Genomic DNA, 13556 nt, shown 5'->3' with positions numbered 1-13556 from the left:
AATAGGGACTATGTAAGCTCGAGGTAGGAGACCATTTGCCCTCCTTATGTCGGGCAAATAGTCACATACCCTTGGGCACATAGTCCCAAGTTTGTGCAATATTGTATAATAATATTGAACATCTTTAATACCAATTTTACTCTCAAAGTTGAATGCCAATTTTGATAGTCGTCATGACAAAAACACGACCTTCTTTCTGTGTCCAGCTGGCTTTGACTGCATTGTAATAGCTCACCCCAAAGTGACAGACCGGTCATGGCATGCCAAGTACTGTCTGAATTTCAGATCTCAGGCTTTGTTAGTCCGTGTGGACTACCATTTCATGGATTTTGGTAGCCCCAGAGAAAAGTTGGTAGTCTGTGGACGCGGGACTACCACTAATTTCGAGCCCTACTTTAATGTTCAAGCCTCAGATCACAAAGCCCCAGACCTCAACTGCGTGTACTGCCTTGAATGTTCAAATCTAAGATTCAATGTGTCCTGCCTTGAATATTCTACTCGCAGACCCCTATAAGTATACTGCATTGAATGTTCTATTCCAGATTTCCAAGTCTATTGCCTGGATGTTTAGGGAGCGTTCAGTTATTATGGCCGGGGTCGGGCCGGCAAATTCTTCCTGCGCATCAGTCAAAATAAGTGAACCCCCCTACCCACTGCACCAAAAATTGATGACCGCCCCTTTTAAGATGACAAAAATTTCATGACCCCCCCCCCCCCCGCCACATTGCTTGAGTAAAGCTGCACACACAAACACCTCTGGGGCCGATAGAATCCCCCCAAAAAAGATTCACAGATTTTTTCAAATGACCCTCCTTACAAACTCACAAGATGTTAATGTTCAAATTTCCCCTTCTGACTACAACAATTTTGAAATTACCCCTTAAAGGGATTGGACAGAAATTACAGGTAGATCGCAATATTAGAAAATTATGTAATAATTTTTCAATACAAAACAATATCTATGCATTTATAGATATTTGATAACTGACATAAAAGTACTTAATTGGAATAGGGTTGTAACTGGTATGTGGACAAAAAATTTGACTTTAGAATTTCACCGAAAATGTTCATCCCACTATACATGGGAGTCGATGATAAAATTGTGAATATTTTTGTTTCCAATGGAAAGTTGCTATACTTGTGCATATACAGACGTTGAATAATTAACATAATTGTACTTGATTAGAATATGATGATTAGGCCTAAAGGTTCATATTATGGGTACATGAAATCTGTTTTTCGAATTTCCGGCACTGAAAATGTCCATCCACTATACATGGGAGTCTATGAGGAAACTATGAATAATTTTTCCAGTTAAAAACCATCTAAATCTGTGTATTTAAGGACGTTTGATAATTCATTTTGAAAGTACTAGTTAGATTAGGATGGTTAAAGGTTGATATGTGTGCAAGAAATTGGATTTTGGAATTTCACCAAAATGTTCATTCACTATACATTTAATTGGAGTCTATGACAGAACTATGAATACTTTTTTTACAATGCTAGAGTAAATTAATTTGTGCTTTTATAGGTGTTTGATAATTGATACAAATGTACTTGATTCAAATAGGGTATTTGAAAGTTCAGATGTTGACAACAATTATGATATTGGAATTTCACCTAAAAGTATAATTTTACTTTTCATGGTACTAGTAGTCTACAGGTACCTGTTAAATAATTTCCCTGACAAAACTTGCTATATCTCTAATATGTAAGTAATAGGAATTGTTCATCGCCCTCAGTGAGCTCAATTTACAATAAGACAAGCCTCAAAAATTCACCAGTATAACACCAGAAGTAAATATCATGTTTCTAAAGCCCACAGTCGCTCATTCAAATACCGTTCATCCACCATTGCCAATACTATAATTTAAACTACTTTACTGTGCCTGTCTATTCTTTTCTGAGCCATTCTTGACCGTTCCGCATGTCAACTTTCTGCTTGTTTTAATTCAATCTACAGTGCTCACCAACTTTTTATGCTTATCCTTTTGATGTGTAGTTTTATAACTATTTATTAAGTTTTTTATTTATTTTTATTCTGTATATTATAGGGTTATTCACAAAATACGGTCCTGTATGAACGAGGGCTCAGTGAGTGGCGTATTGGACGAGCTGGAGGCGAGACCGATACGTCACTCACTGAGTCCGAGTCAATACAGGGCCGTATTTTGTGTATAACCCTATTATTATACACCCCCTCCTTTAATCGTCTGTATAAACTAATTCTATGGTAAATTTTGAGGGATGCGGCACGCGTGTTAAGACCTCTAAGTGGTCCCCGACTTCAAAGTGGTCTCCGTAGTTGTAATTGAACTAATTTTTTACGCAGTCAAGGGATTTTTTCATTCATATATTTGCATAAAGTTGTTGAACTTTGTAACATTGCAAATACTATTCTGTTTTTGGTCCTTTTTGATATATGCGCTCACTTTTATTACTTTTTCAAAATTCCGATGTATTTTACAACGCGAAATCAGTCAAAACTGCACGTCATATTTTTCACCTGGTTAGGGTGTCTCATATCAGCATCATGGGAGTTTGCGCTGCACACGGCGGCCATCTTGTTACATGGAGCTAATACCTGGCCGGCGACCTACCGATCACTGTACGAATCTCCATGGTTAAACCCCATCAGCATCTGAGTGAGTACCACCTCAAACAGCAGTTATATTTCATGCGAGTACTGATTGCCCGGCGTTACACGGCCTGGTGGAGGCCGTGTAAGACCTGTACGCAGGGCTAAATGATGGCCCTGCGTTAGCTCTGCATGGCAGGGGTGTGTGTTACCGGCGTTATATGGCCTCCCACCACGCCGTATAACGCCGGTAACATACAGCCCTGCCATGCAGAACTAGCCCTGCGTTAGCTCTGCATGGCAGGGCCGGCTGGGCTGTGTGTTACCGGCCATCGTCCCTCCACCCACGGGGAGGTTTACCGGCGTTATACGGCCTCCCACACACATACACTGATCGCATAACATATGGTGGGGGCCGTACAACGCCGGTAACACACAGCCAAGCCATGCAGAGCCAGCCCTGCGTACATGTTCCGGCGTTATATATTTGCCAACTTAGATTAGTTTTACCTGTCCGGGTTATTTTTGGGAAAAGTGTTTTAAACACAATTTGTCAGGAATTTCCGTACAGAAATATACTCCAACACCCGAACCTAGCCCACTAAGCCCCAGGGCTGTATTGTGCATGCATAGGAAAGCAAATTTAGCTGCACAGAGTAGCCCACGGGCCGCAGCCGGCTTTTTTGGTCGTTTTGATTTTTAGGTACTATAGACTGTAGTCTATAGTAGCTGCAATAATTGTAGCCCTTGGTTGGTGGGGATTGGGCTTCTGTCGTGCGGCTCGCGCCTTGCCCCAACCAGGGCTACAATTTCTCCCTATACCTGCTAGTGTAAAAGCTGCAGTGCGGATCTACACTGCATGGTCAAGGCACACACGGGGCCGCATTATTAGAGAATCTCGCCTTACCGTGTGCAAATTTCACTATAATCCTGCTCCCGGATAATGTTAGAGCCCTTGTAACTCCTATCGATGGTCAACTTACTCCTTGCAGCTGAAAAATGACAGTTTAATGACTCTGGCGCGAAGTCGATTCGAACTGGACCGCCGTCGTTGAACTCTGTACCCAGCCGACTTGTACCATTACATTTTAGGGGTGGCCGACAGGTGTGAGGGAGCTGAATGGGCATGCTTACGGGTAGCCCTTCACTGCCTCCGGAGCCAAAGCCGGACACTCTTGCCATACTCGTAGGAATAGTTATGGGATTGAAAGGGGTGGGTAATTTTCATGACAATATATAACTCTTGGTGAATAAAGAGAGATAATTTTGCCGAAGTTCAACTACGCATTTTAATTAGTTCAATAAATCCTGTGCTCTATCTTCCGAACTTTCTCAAATATGTTACGTACTAGTTCAATAAATCCTACACGGGAACGGGTCATTTGAAGCAGTTATAGAACTTTGTGTCCATGTACATTGTTCAGAGGCGTGTGCCTAAGTTAAACTCCATATAACTAGTTCAACTTTCACAACTAAGTTCAACCATCCACCTCCATGGTACAACTACATTTACAAGATGCCGCTGTTGTTCAATGTGGAAAGAGTGGTTCCAAGCAAAATCTGTTCGACTAAAAAGGTCACAATGTGTGAAGTGGGATGCCAAAACGGCATTCTTGTCCATGACGGCGTGACTTTGAACATTTTTTTTTTAAATCGGATATTTTCCATCTAGTATCAAAGTTTGACATATCGACGATTTCGGGATTACTGTGAAATCGCCGATCGACACTGGACTCAGCACTCTGCGTCTGTGAAATCGCCTATACTTACAGAATATTTATCGGCAATTTCCGGACTCTAGACGATACTACAATGACTAGCTTGTGCCACGGCACGCCGGGTCTGTGAAATCGCCGATATTTATTTATAGTTACTGTAGTTACTTATAGTGCAGCTTTGCCAAATACTTTGCTATTTGTATACAACACGTAGGTATTTTACTGTTTTTGTAGGGTCGTAGCTTTTCTTAACTCATTACACAAACGCGGATTACATTCCAGGTTAATTTTCTCACAGGACATTTATGTAGTCTCGCTTCGAACCTAGTGAACTTTACAGTGTGCATGATGAACTCAGTATGGAAATAGCCTAATATAGGAACGACTTCCTCCAATCTGATTAAAATCAGAAGTAGAGTACGGCGACGTCTTCTTATGCGTACGCGGTATTCTCTCGCTGTCGCGTAGTGAGAGGCGACAGCGACTCGGAGAGAATACCGCGTACGCATAAGAAGACGCCGTACTCTACACCTGATTTTAATCAGATGGACTTCCTCCATCCGTTTGCTCATGACTACTTCAATATGCAGTGTTTATCAATTTAAAATTTCGGCATTTTCTTGTCTGTCAACATACATCTTAATGATGAAGTAGGCCGGGTTGTATGAGGATTTCTTTACATCATTTTCACATCTGTGCTTTTTCATGGATACATCTTTCTTTTGTAACAAATCCTTGTAATCAGCATGTTTTACATACATGCTTTGATATTGACCTCAGCAGTTTTTGAATAAATCTGATAAAATTTGAAGCACCGAAGTAGTAGTAGTCACAGTAGTAGTAGTATCTATTTAAAGCTTCCCATTTTTACACAAAGTTGAGAATGTTCCAGACTAATTAAACTCATGTCATGATGAGTGTGGGGGAAAATGACATACATAACATGATCCGAAGTGGACCAAAAATGGACTCCTGAGATACACCGCACCAATCGACAAAACATGAGCGTGTACACCTAAATAGCTAACATTGACTTCTTCCTGTAAGGTCTGATCGAAACCACTTCAGTGACAAATCAGAAAACATGTACACAGAAAGTTCGCTCAGCAAAATGTTATGATCAACGATGAAAAAAATCTTTAAGTATATCTAAAAACAATTATCTTCATCTATATTCTGTAAAAGTATAGACCCTGGTCAGTTAACTTGACTAAAGCAATGTGACAAGAGTGATGTTGTCTGATGATTGTGAGTTGTAACAAAAAAGATTAAATGCATAAAACTGTAAAAACTAATATAAACATGTTTTTCTAGTATTTTAGATAGAACTGGTAGAAGGGAGATAGGCCTATAGTTGTTAACATCACTTTTAGAGCCTCCCTTATGAATCGGAACTATTTCATCACATTTGAAACAGTCGGAAAATGTACCACTATAAGCTTCAAGATTAAAAAGAGTTGCGAATATTTGTCAGACATTTCACCACTTTACAGCTCTGGCCAAGCGCTAGTCTGGCTCGAACTTCGCTACTAGATGATACTAGAGTTTGTTAATTAGGCGGGTAAATATCCGATATATATCGAAGATTTTATAGCCTTAGAGATCCATATCGTATAGTATATTAGCCGTAAATATCGATTGGATATTTTATAATTATATCGCGGTGTCCTCTTGTTGTCAGAGCATCTGTATAAAATGGCAAAGACGAGACGACAGACTTTGCATGGCGTGAATATCTCTTTCACTTCTCAGGAAATAAAGATGGCAAGTTCTTCAATGGTCACTGGTCTCTCTTTGCTTTCAGCGATAGTGGTATTCTAGCAGTAATTGAAAAGGAGCAAACAGTCCTATGACCTTTTTCAATCCTCCGAAAAGATAGCGTTAAAATAACAACAACTATACTGCCACTAGCGCGCTACTGTACTGCTGGTGTCACCGTTTTCATTAGTCCCTCACACCTATCGGCCACCCCTAAAATGTAATGGTACAAGTCGGCTGGGTACAGAGTTCAACGACGGCGGTCCAGTTCGAATTGACTTCGCGCCAGAGTCATTAAACTGTCATTTTTCAGCTGCAAGGAGTAAAGTTGACCATCGATAGGAGTTACAAGGGCTCTAACATTATCCGGGAGCAGGATTATAGTGAAATTGCACACGGTAAGGCGAGATTCTCTAATAATGCGGCCCCGTGTGTGCCTTGACCATGCAGTGTAGATCCGCACTGCAGCTTTTACACTAGCAGGTATAGGGAGAAATTGTAGCCCTGGTTGGGGCAAGGCGCGAGCCGCACGACAGAAGCCCAATCCCACCAACCAAGGGCTACAATTATTGCAGCTAAGTCTATAGAAGCTATTGGGATGGGTATTGTGTCCGTTTGTGAGGCGTCCGTCCACTCAAATATCTTGAGAACCGTAGTACTTTCTGATTTGATATTTGTTGCGTAGATGCAACATATGATTCTGAGAAACTGTTTTTGTTAGTTTTTTGATATTGTTGAAAATATGCAAATTAGCACCAAAAAAGGTGTTTTTGGTAAAATATCTTCTTCTTCATAACCACTGGTCAGAAAGCTTTGTCATTTGGTATACAGGTCCCTAGGGATAACCCATCTTAGATTTGTTCAAGTTGTGATGAAATATGCAAATCTGTATTTTTAAGGAATTTTTTCGTCATTTTTGTTCAAAACTTTATTTATCACAGTCTGCTAAAAAACTTTATTTCATCAGAACCACTCGTCTGACAGCTTTGATATTTGGTATACAGGTTCCTACAGATGAACTAAATATGATATATTGAATATATAATGAAATCTGCAATTTTGTATTATTGGTGCAATTTTTGCCATTTATGGTCAAAAAATGTGTTTCTCAAAAACTACATGTCTGATGCCTTTGATATTTAGTATACAGGTTCCTAGGGGTTGTCTTAGTGTGATATATTGAAATTTGATGAAATGAATTCCTTTTTGTCGTGGATTATATCTATTCATTAAGGCACCTTCCTCACACATTCTATTACAGCACCTGTACAACGTGCATGAACACAAAAAGTTTTAACAACTATAAATAACCTGTTTCCATGCAGGACTTGCACGTGAACTTGCACATAGTTATAATTGGCAAAAGTGTTGTCTAACAGCTAAATTCAGGCCCTGACACCTTTTGGGCACCCCTAAATATAATGGTACAGTCCGCTAGGTACTTCAGTGGCAGCACACTTGACAAAGCCCCAGAGAATAATTAAATTTTTAACAATAACAATACTTTTTATACATTACATGGTTTGTGTCAATAAACCAGTCAAGGGATATATCATCATGCTTCAGGGAGTAGAACAACAGACTGACATAGCTACACTACATAGAACAAGATTTCTGAAACAATAGCCGGAGGTTTAGCTTACACATCTTTAATTACAGTATATAATGTTTTCTGATGTAACTTCAGTATTAAAGGGATATAGTAGTCAGAACTGCGCCTGTGCGAGTTTCTTGTTTACAATCAATGTATTTCATGCACGATATCAAGATGCACCTCATCATCATAGCTGCAACATTTAAATTATACAATGATAGATTATGACAGACATGTTTTAACTTTCATCATACCATTGTGTCTTGGATACATTGTGCCATGGGTGGTATGGTCCCTATATGATCTTTGAGCGCAGTTCCGACGACTATATCCCTTGAAGTTAAATGATTATTTTAGCCAAGAAAAAAATGATGTGGATAGACAGTTTTAATTTACATATTTTTCGCAATTGTATTGTAACAAACACCTGAACAACAGGAAATAATGACATTTTTCATCATGTCTTTTTATTAGATTGCACAATGGGTGGTCAACGTGGTGTCAGTTTATGAAGTAAGGTACAGTTCCAATTGATGATGGATGTCCTGAGCAACAAAGTGAAGATGAAAGAATGTAAAGGAAAATGAGGGCAACTTCATACATTAGCTCTACCAAGTTTGTTTAATATTACGATATTGTGAATAAAAGGATCATTGCAGTTATTAGTTCCCGCGGACACTGTCCGTGGGACTTATAGGTTTGGTCATGTCCGTGCATGCGTCCGTTCGTGCGTGCATGCGTGTGTGTGTCCGTCCGTCCGTTCACGCAGATATCTCAGACATGCCCTGGTCAATTTCTTTCAAACTTTGCACACGAATAGTACCCTACCCCATACATATGCATGTCGATTTGTTTCACAGTGCAATCAAATTTGGCCGTGTTAGAGGACTTTGTAGTTTACACCTCCATAGACTCCCATGTATAAGTCAGTTCTCCATAGACTCCAATGTATAAGGCCAAGAAAAATAAAAATTTAGTTTCTCATCGTATTCATATTGCAAAAAGGATGCAGTGATAGTTTTTAGTCCCCACGGATGAAGTCCAGGGGGCTTATAGATTGGGTCATGTCCGTCCGTTTGTCCATCTGTTCGTCCATCAGTTCACGCAGATATCTCAGATATTTTGACATGTCACGTGACCTCGGTGACCTTTGACCTCAAATATACATATTTGTCCATAACTCAGTAACCACAAGTGCTACACCCTTCATATATGGTATGGTGGGACACCTTATGACGCCACATACTCTACCTCATTAATTATGCACATATCTAATTTTGAGCGAGCCAATAGAGCTAGAGGTCTGATTTTTGGTATATAGGGATACCTTGGCAATACAATTTTTTTGACAAAATGTCAAGTGACCTTGGTGACCTTTGACCTCAAATATACATATTAGTCCATAACTCAGTAACCACAAGTGGTACACCCTTCATATTTGGTATGATGGGAGACCTTATGATGCCACATATTGTACCTCATTAATTATGCACATATCTAATTTTGAGCGAGCCAATAGAGCTGGAGGTTTGATTTTTGGTATATAGGGAAAACTATAGGATAGAAGTTTTATGACAATATGTCATGTGACCTCGATGACCTTTTACCTAAAATATGCGTTTATGTCAACAAATAAGTAACCACAAGTGCTATGTCCTGTATATTTAGTAGGATGAGAGACCTTATGACAACACACACTTTACCTCATTAATTATGCACACATCTAATTCTGGGCAAGCGAATAGAGCTAGAGGTCTAATTTTTGGCATATAGGGATTAATTAGCAATACAATTTTTTTTCAAAATGTCACGTGACCTCGATGACCTTTGACCTTGATTATACATATATATATATGCATAACTCAGTAACCACAAGTTTTATGCCCTCCAATTTTGATAGGATATTAGACCTTAAGATGTCACATCTTGTACCTCATTTATTATGCACATATGTATTTCATGGCTGGCCAATACAGCTAGAGGTCTGATTTTTTTCCCGATTTAGAACCATAACTTAGACATGCCTCATGTGTTTCAAATTGGAAACAACAACATAGACCTATGTGCCCATAGATCTCAACATATACACTCCAGTGATACTTCTTAATGACCACATTTCCCTGCCCCATCAAGACTAATACTCCTATTACAAGTGGGGACTATGTCATTGTCAATGACTTGTTTTTTGTGGAATACATAGTGAGACACTGGTGAATCGATAGTGCTTTGATCCTAGTCATGTGATCTGGGTCCCCGGTAAACCTGTTTGTTGATTGAATGATTCGTCTTAACGGTGTTTCGGAACCTAAAATGGGGTTCCTTCATCAGTCACTCTCTTGTTAGCTCTCATTTGGTATACCAAAGAGAGCTTATCTTATAAGGTGAATCAGTTCATTTGCATCTCATTTACATGTCATCTGCGTGTATGTATGTACGTATGTCTGTCTGTCTGTCTATCTGTCTGTTAGTACGTCCAGATCAAAAACTCTGCAGCAGCTACCGTCTAAGTATTTGGTATATAGGTGCACCCAGGGGTGGAGATGTGAATTGGTTCAAATGAACATGTCAGTGTCAAAACTATGCAAATGAGGGGAAAAAAAGAAAAATCCTACAAACTGCTAAAACTCAGTAACCGTTGGTTAGATTTGGATGAAACTGGGTATGTAGGTTCCTTTAGGTATTCTAAATTAGGTGTGTACTACTGTGTATGAAATTTGCGTGTTCGTATTTTTGGGGTAATTTTTTTTCAGTTTTAGTCAATAAATCTTCTCCTCTCAAACAACTTGTCCGATTGCTTTGAAAGTTGGTATCCATATTCCTCTGAATGACCTCAGTCAAGTTTGTAAAATTGTAGTAAATATTTTGTATTTGTAATTTTTTGGTAATTTTCTCAATTTTTGGTCAATTTTTTTTCTCCAAAAACTACTCATCTGATGCCTTTGATATTCCGTATACAGGTTCATAAGGTTAATGAAAATGTGATGTATTCAAATTCTTATGAATTTGCAATGTACTTTTTGGGCAATTTTTGTCACTTTTGGTCAAAAAAAGTATTTCTCAAAAACTACTCATTTGATAGCTTTGATGTTTGGTATACAGGTTTCTAGGGTTATCATAATATGATACATTGAAATCAGGAGGATTTTTGTATTTTGGGGCAATTTTTGCCATTTTGGTCAAAAAATGTTTTTCTCTCAACGTTCTTGTTAGATTGCTTTGAAACTTAATACTTTTGACCCTTGGGTTGATTTCTTAAATTTGTGGTGACATTTTCATTTTTGCATTTTTTGGCATTTTGGGCAATTCTTTTTGTGGGGTCAAAAAATAATTTTCTTTGAAGTAAATGTTCTGATTGCTTTAAAACTCGTTTTGAATGTATCTAGAGGCAACCTTGGTTGAGTACCTTAAAGTTTTTGGTGAAAGTTTTTTCCCATGTTTGGTCAAAAATCACTTCCTCTGAAACTTTGAATGCATGTTGCCAGGGGTGACCTTAGTTAAGTATACACACTGTCGCCTTCTACATCAAATCAAACGTGAGCCAAGTGTCACTGATGCTATGTTTTCCATTTTTGATCAAAAAATCTCTTTCTCTAAACACTACTCGTCTCATACCTCTGGCTGATTTGTTCTCAGGGATAATCTTACTGTGATTTTCAAATTATAATTATATTTTCAATTTTGTATTAGCGGTAATGCAGGTTTTTTGACATTTTTTGAAATGTGCTATCAAAGGTATCCATCTTCATCAACATATGTGTCACAAAAAGTTATTCTCTACATAGCACAGCAGGACTGTATTGGCCGTTAGGTAATGTGCTTTCATATTTGTTAAATTTATGCCCTTTATCTCATTTTCCGGTTATTGAGAGTAGTTATTTTACTTCATAGAGAAAAACTGTTCTTGTGCTTTATTAACTCTCCTGTTAAAATTTATGTACAGTCAAATATTTTTTTCGATAAATAATGCTTAATATCTATTTGTATGTGTGTATAAGATTGAGTTTATAAGTCAGAGTTACTTGTAGGATTATTCTACATTTCTACTGATTTATCAAACATTTTGTATGGTTTTGAAAAATATATGACTCCTAAATGTCCGTAAAGGTGTCCACAGAAAGTCCGCTTGATTATTTGCTCCTACTGCTTTGTTCAGCTTCTTTTAAGGTAAATAAAAGAATGTGATGACTTGAAAAATGTAACATGCCAGCAGGTAAAAGGACTATAGTACACTTCCTTGGATTTTTGTCAATTTTAGTTGTTTTGAATAAGGAAATCAGTTTGACTCCAAAAGTGTCCTTTTGACTTCAAAGTGGTCCCCGAGAAATTCGAATGATTGTACACTGTCTTTGCTGAATTCAACATCGTTTATGTTATAGAAAGAATGGGTTGACTTGAAAAATGTAACATGCGACCTGTGAAGTATCAGGTATTAATAGGACTATAGTACACTTCCTTCGATTTTTGTAAATTTTTAATATTGAATAAAGAAAATCAGTTTGACTCCAAAAGTGTCCTTTGACTTCAAAGTGGTCCCCGAAGACTTTGGATGATATTAGGCTCTCTGCGCTGTTTTCATCATCGTTTATGTTATAGAAAGAATGTGTTGACTAGAAAAATGTAACATGCGACCTGTGAAGTATCAGGTATTAAAAGGACTATAGTACACTTCCTTTGATTTTTGTCAACTTTAAGTATCGAGTAAAGAGAAACAGTTTGACTCCAAAAGTGTCCTTTTGACTTCAAAGTGGTCCCCGAGAAATTCGAATGATTGTACACTGTCTTTGCTGAATTCAACATCGTTTATGTTATAGAAAGAATGGGTTGACTTGAAAAATGTAACATGCGACCTGTGAAGTATCAGGTATTAATAGGACTATAGTACACTTCCTTCGATTTTTGTAAACTTTTAATATTGAATAAAGAAAATCAGTTTGACTCCAAAAGTGTCCCTTTGACTTCAAAATGGTCTCCGAAGACTTAGGATGATTTTACGCTCTCTGTGCTTTTTTCATCATCGTTTATGTTATTGAAAGAATGTGTTGACTTGAAAAATGTAACTTGCAACCTGTGAAGAATCAGGTATTAATAGGACTATAGTACACCTCTTTTGATTTTTGTCTACTTTTAATATTGAATAAAGCAAATCAGTTTGACTCCAAAAGTGTCCTTTTGACTTCAAAGTGGTCCCGAAAACTTGGGATGATTTTACGCTCTCTCTGCTGTATTCATCATCGTTTATGTTATTAAAAAATGTGTTGACTTAAAAATGTAACATAAGACCTGTGAACTATCGGGTATTAATAGGAGTATAGTAAACTTACCTTTTTGTCAAACATTTAGTATTGAATAAAGAAAATCAGTTTGACTCCAAAAGTGTCCTTTTGACTTCAAAGTGGTCCCCAAAATCTCGGGATAATTTTACGCGCTCTCTGCTGTATTAATCATCGTTTATGTTATTGAAAGAATGTGTTGACTTAAAAATGTAACATGCGACCTGTGAAGTATCAGGTATTAATAGGACTATAGTACACTTCCTTCGATTTTTGTCTACTTTTAGTATTGAATAAAGAAAATCAGTTTGACTCCAAAAGTGTCCTTTTGACTTCAAAGTGGTCCCGAAGACTTAGGATGATTTTACGCTTTCTCTGCTGTATTCATAATCGTTTATTTTATTGAAAGAATGTGTTGACTTGAAAATGTAACATGCGACCTGTGAAGTATCAGGTATTAATAGGACTTTTGTACACTTCCTTTGAATTTTGTCAACTTTTAGTATTGGATCTTCACAATGACTTTGACTCCAAAAGTGTCCTTTTGACTTCAAAGTGGTCCCTGAAGACTTGGGATGATTTTACGCTTTCTCTGCTGTATTCATCATCGTTTATGTTATTGAAAGAATGTGTTGACT

At 37.9% G+C, this 13556-nt stretch overlaps 1 long non-coding RNA gene across 1 annotated transcript; it reads left to right on the top strand.

Moving 5' to 3' along the window:
* The first annotated feature begins 2539 nt into the window (after positions 1-2539).
* Positions 2540-12591, top strand: LOC139142693 (uncharacterized). The gene is made up of 2 exons (XR_011554448.1): positions 2540-2645; positions 8123-12591. It is a non-coding gene; the product is annotated as an uncharacterized lncRNA (long non-coding RNA).
* Positions 12592-13556: the final 965 nt, after the last annotated feature.

This window comes from Ptychodera flava, chromosome 10, assembly GCF_041260155.1.
Source record: "Ptychodera flava strain L36383 chromosome 10, AS_Pfla_20210202, whole genome shotgun sequence".
Lineage (NCBI taxonomy): Eukaryota > Metazoa > Hemichordata > Enteropneusta > Ptychoderidae > Ptychodera > Ptychodera flava.
Note: the sequence above shows the minus strand (reverse complement) of the source record. Positions and strands in the feature narration are given on the sequence as shown.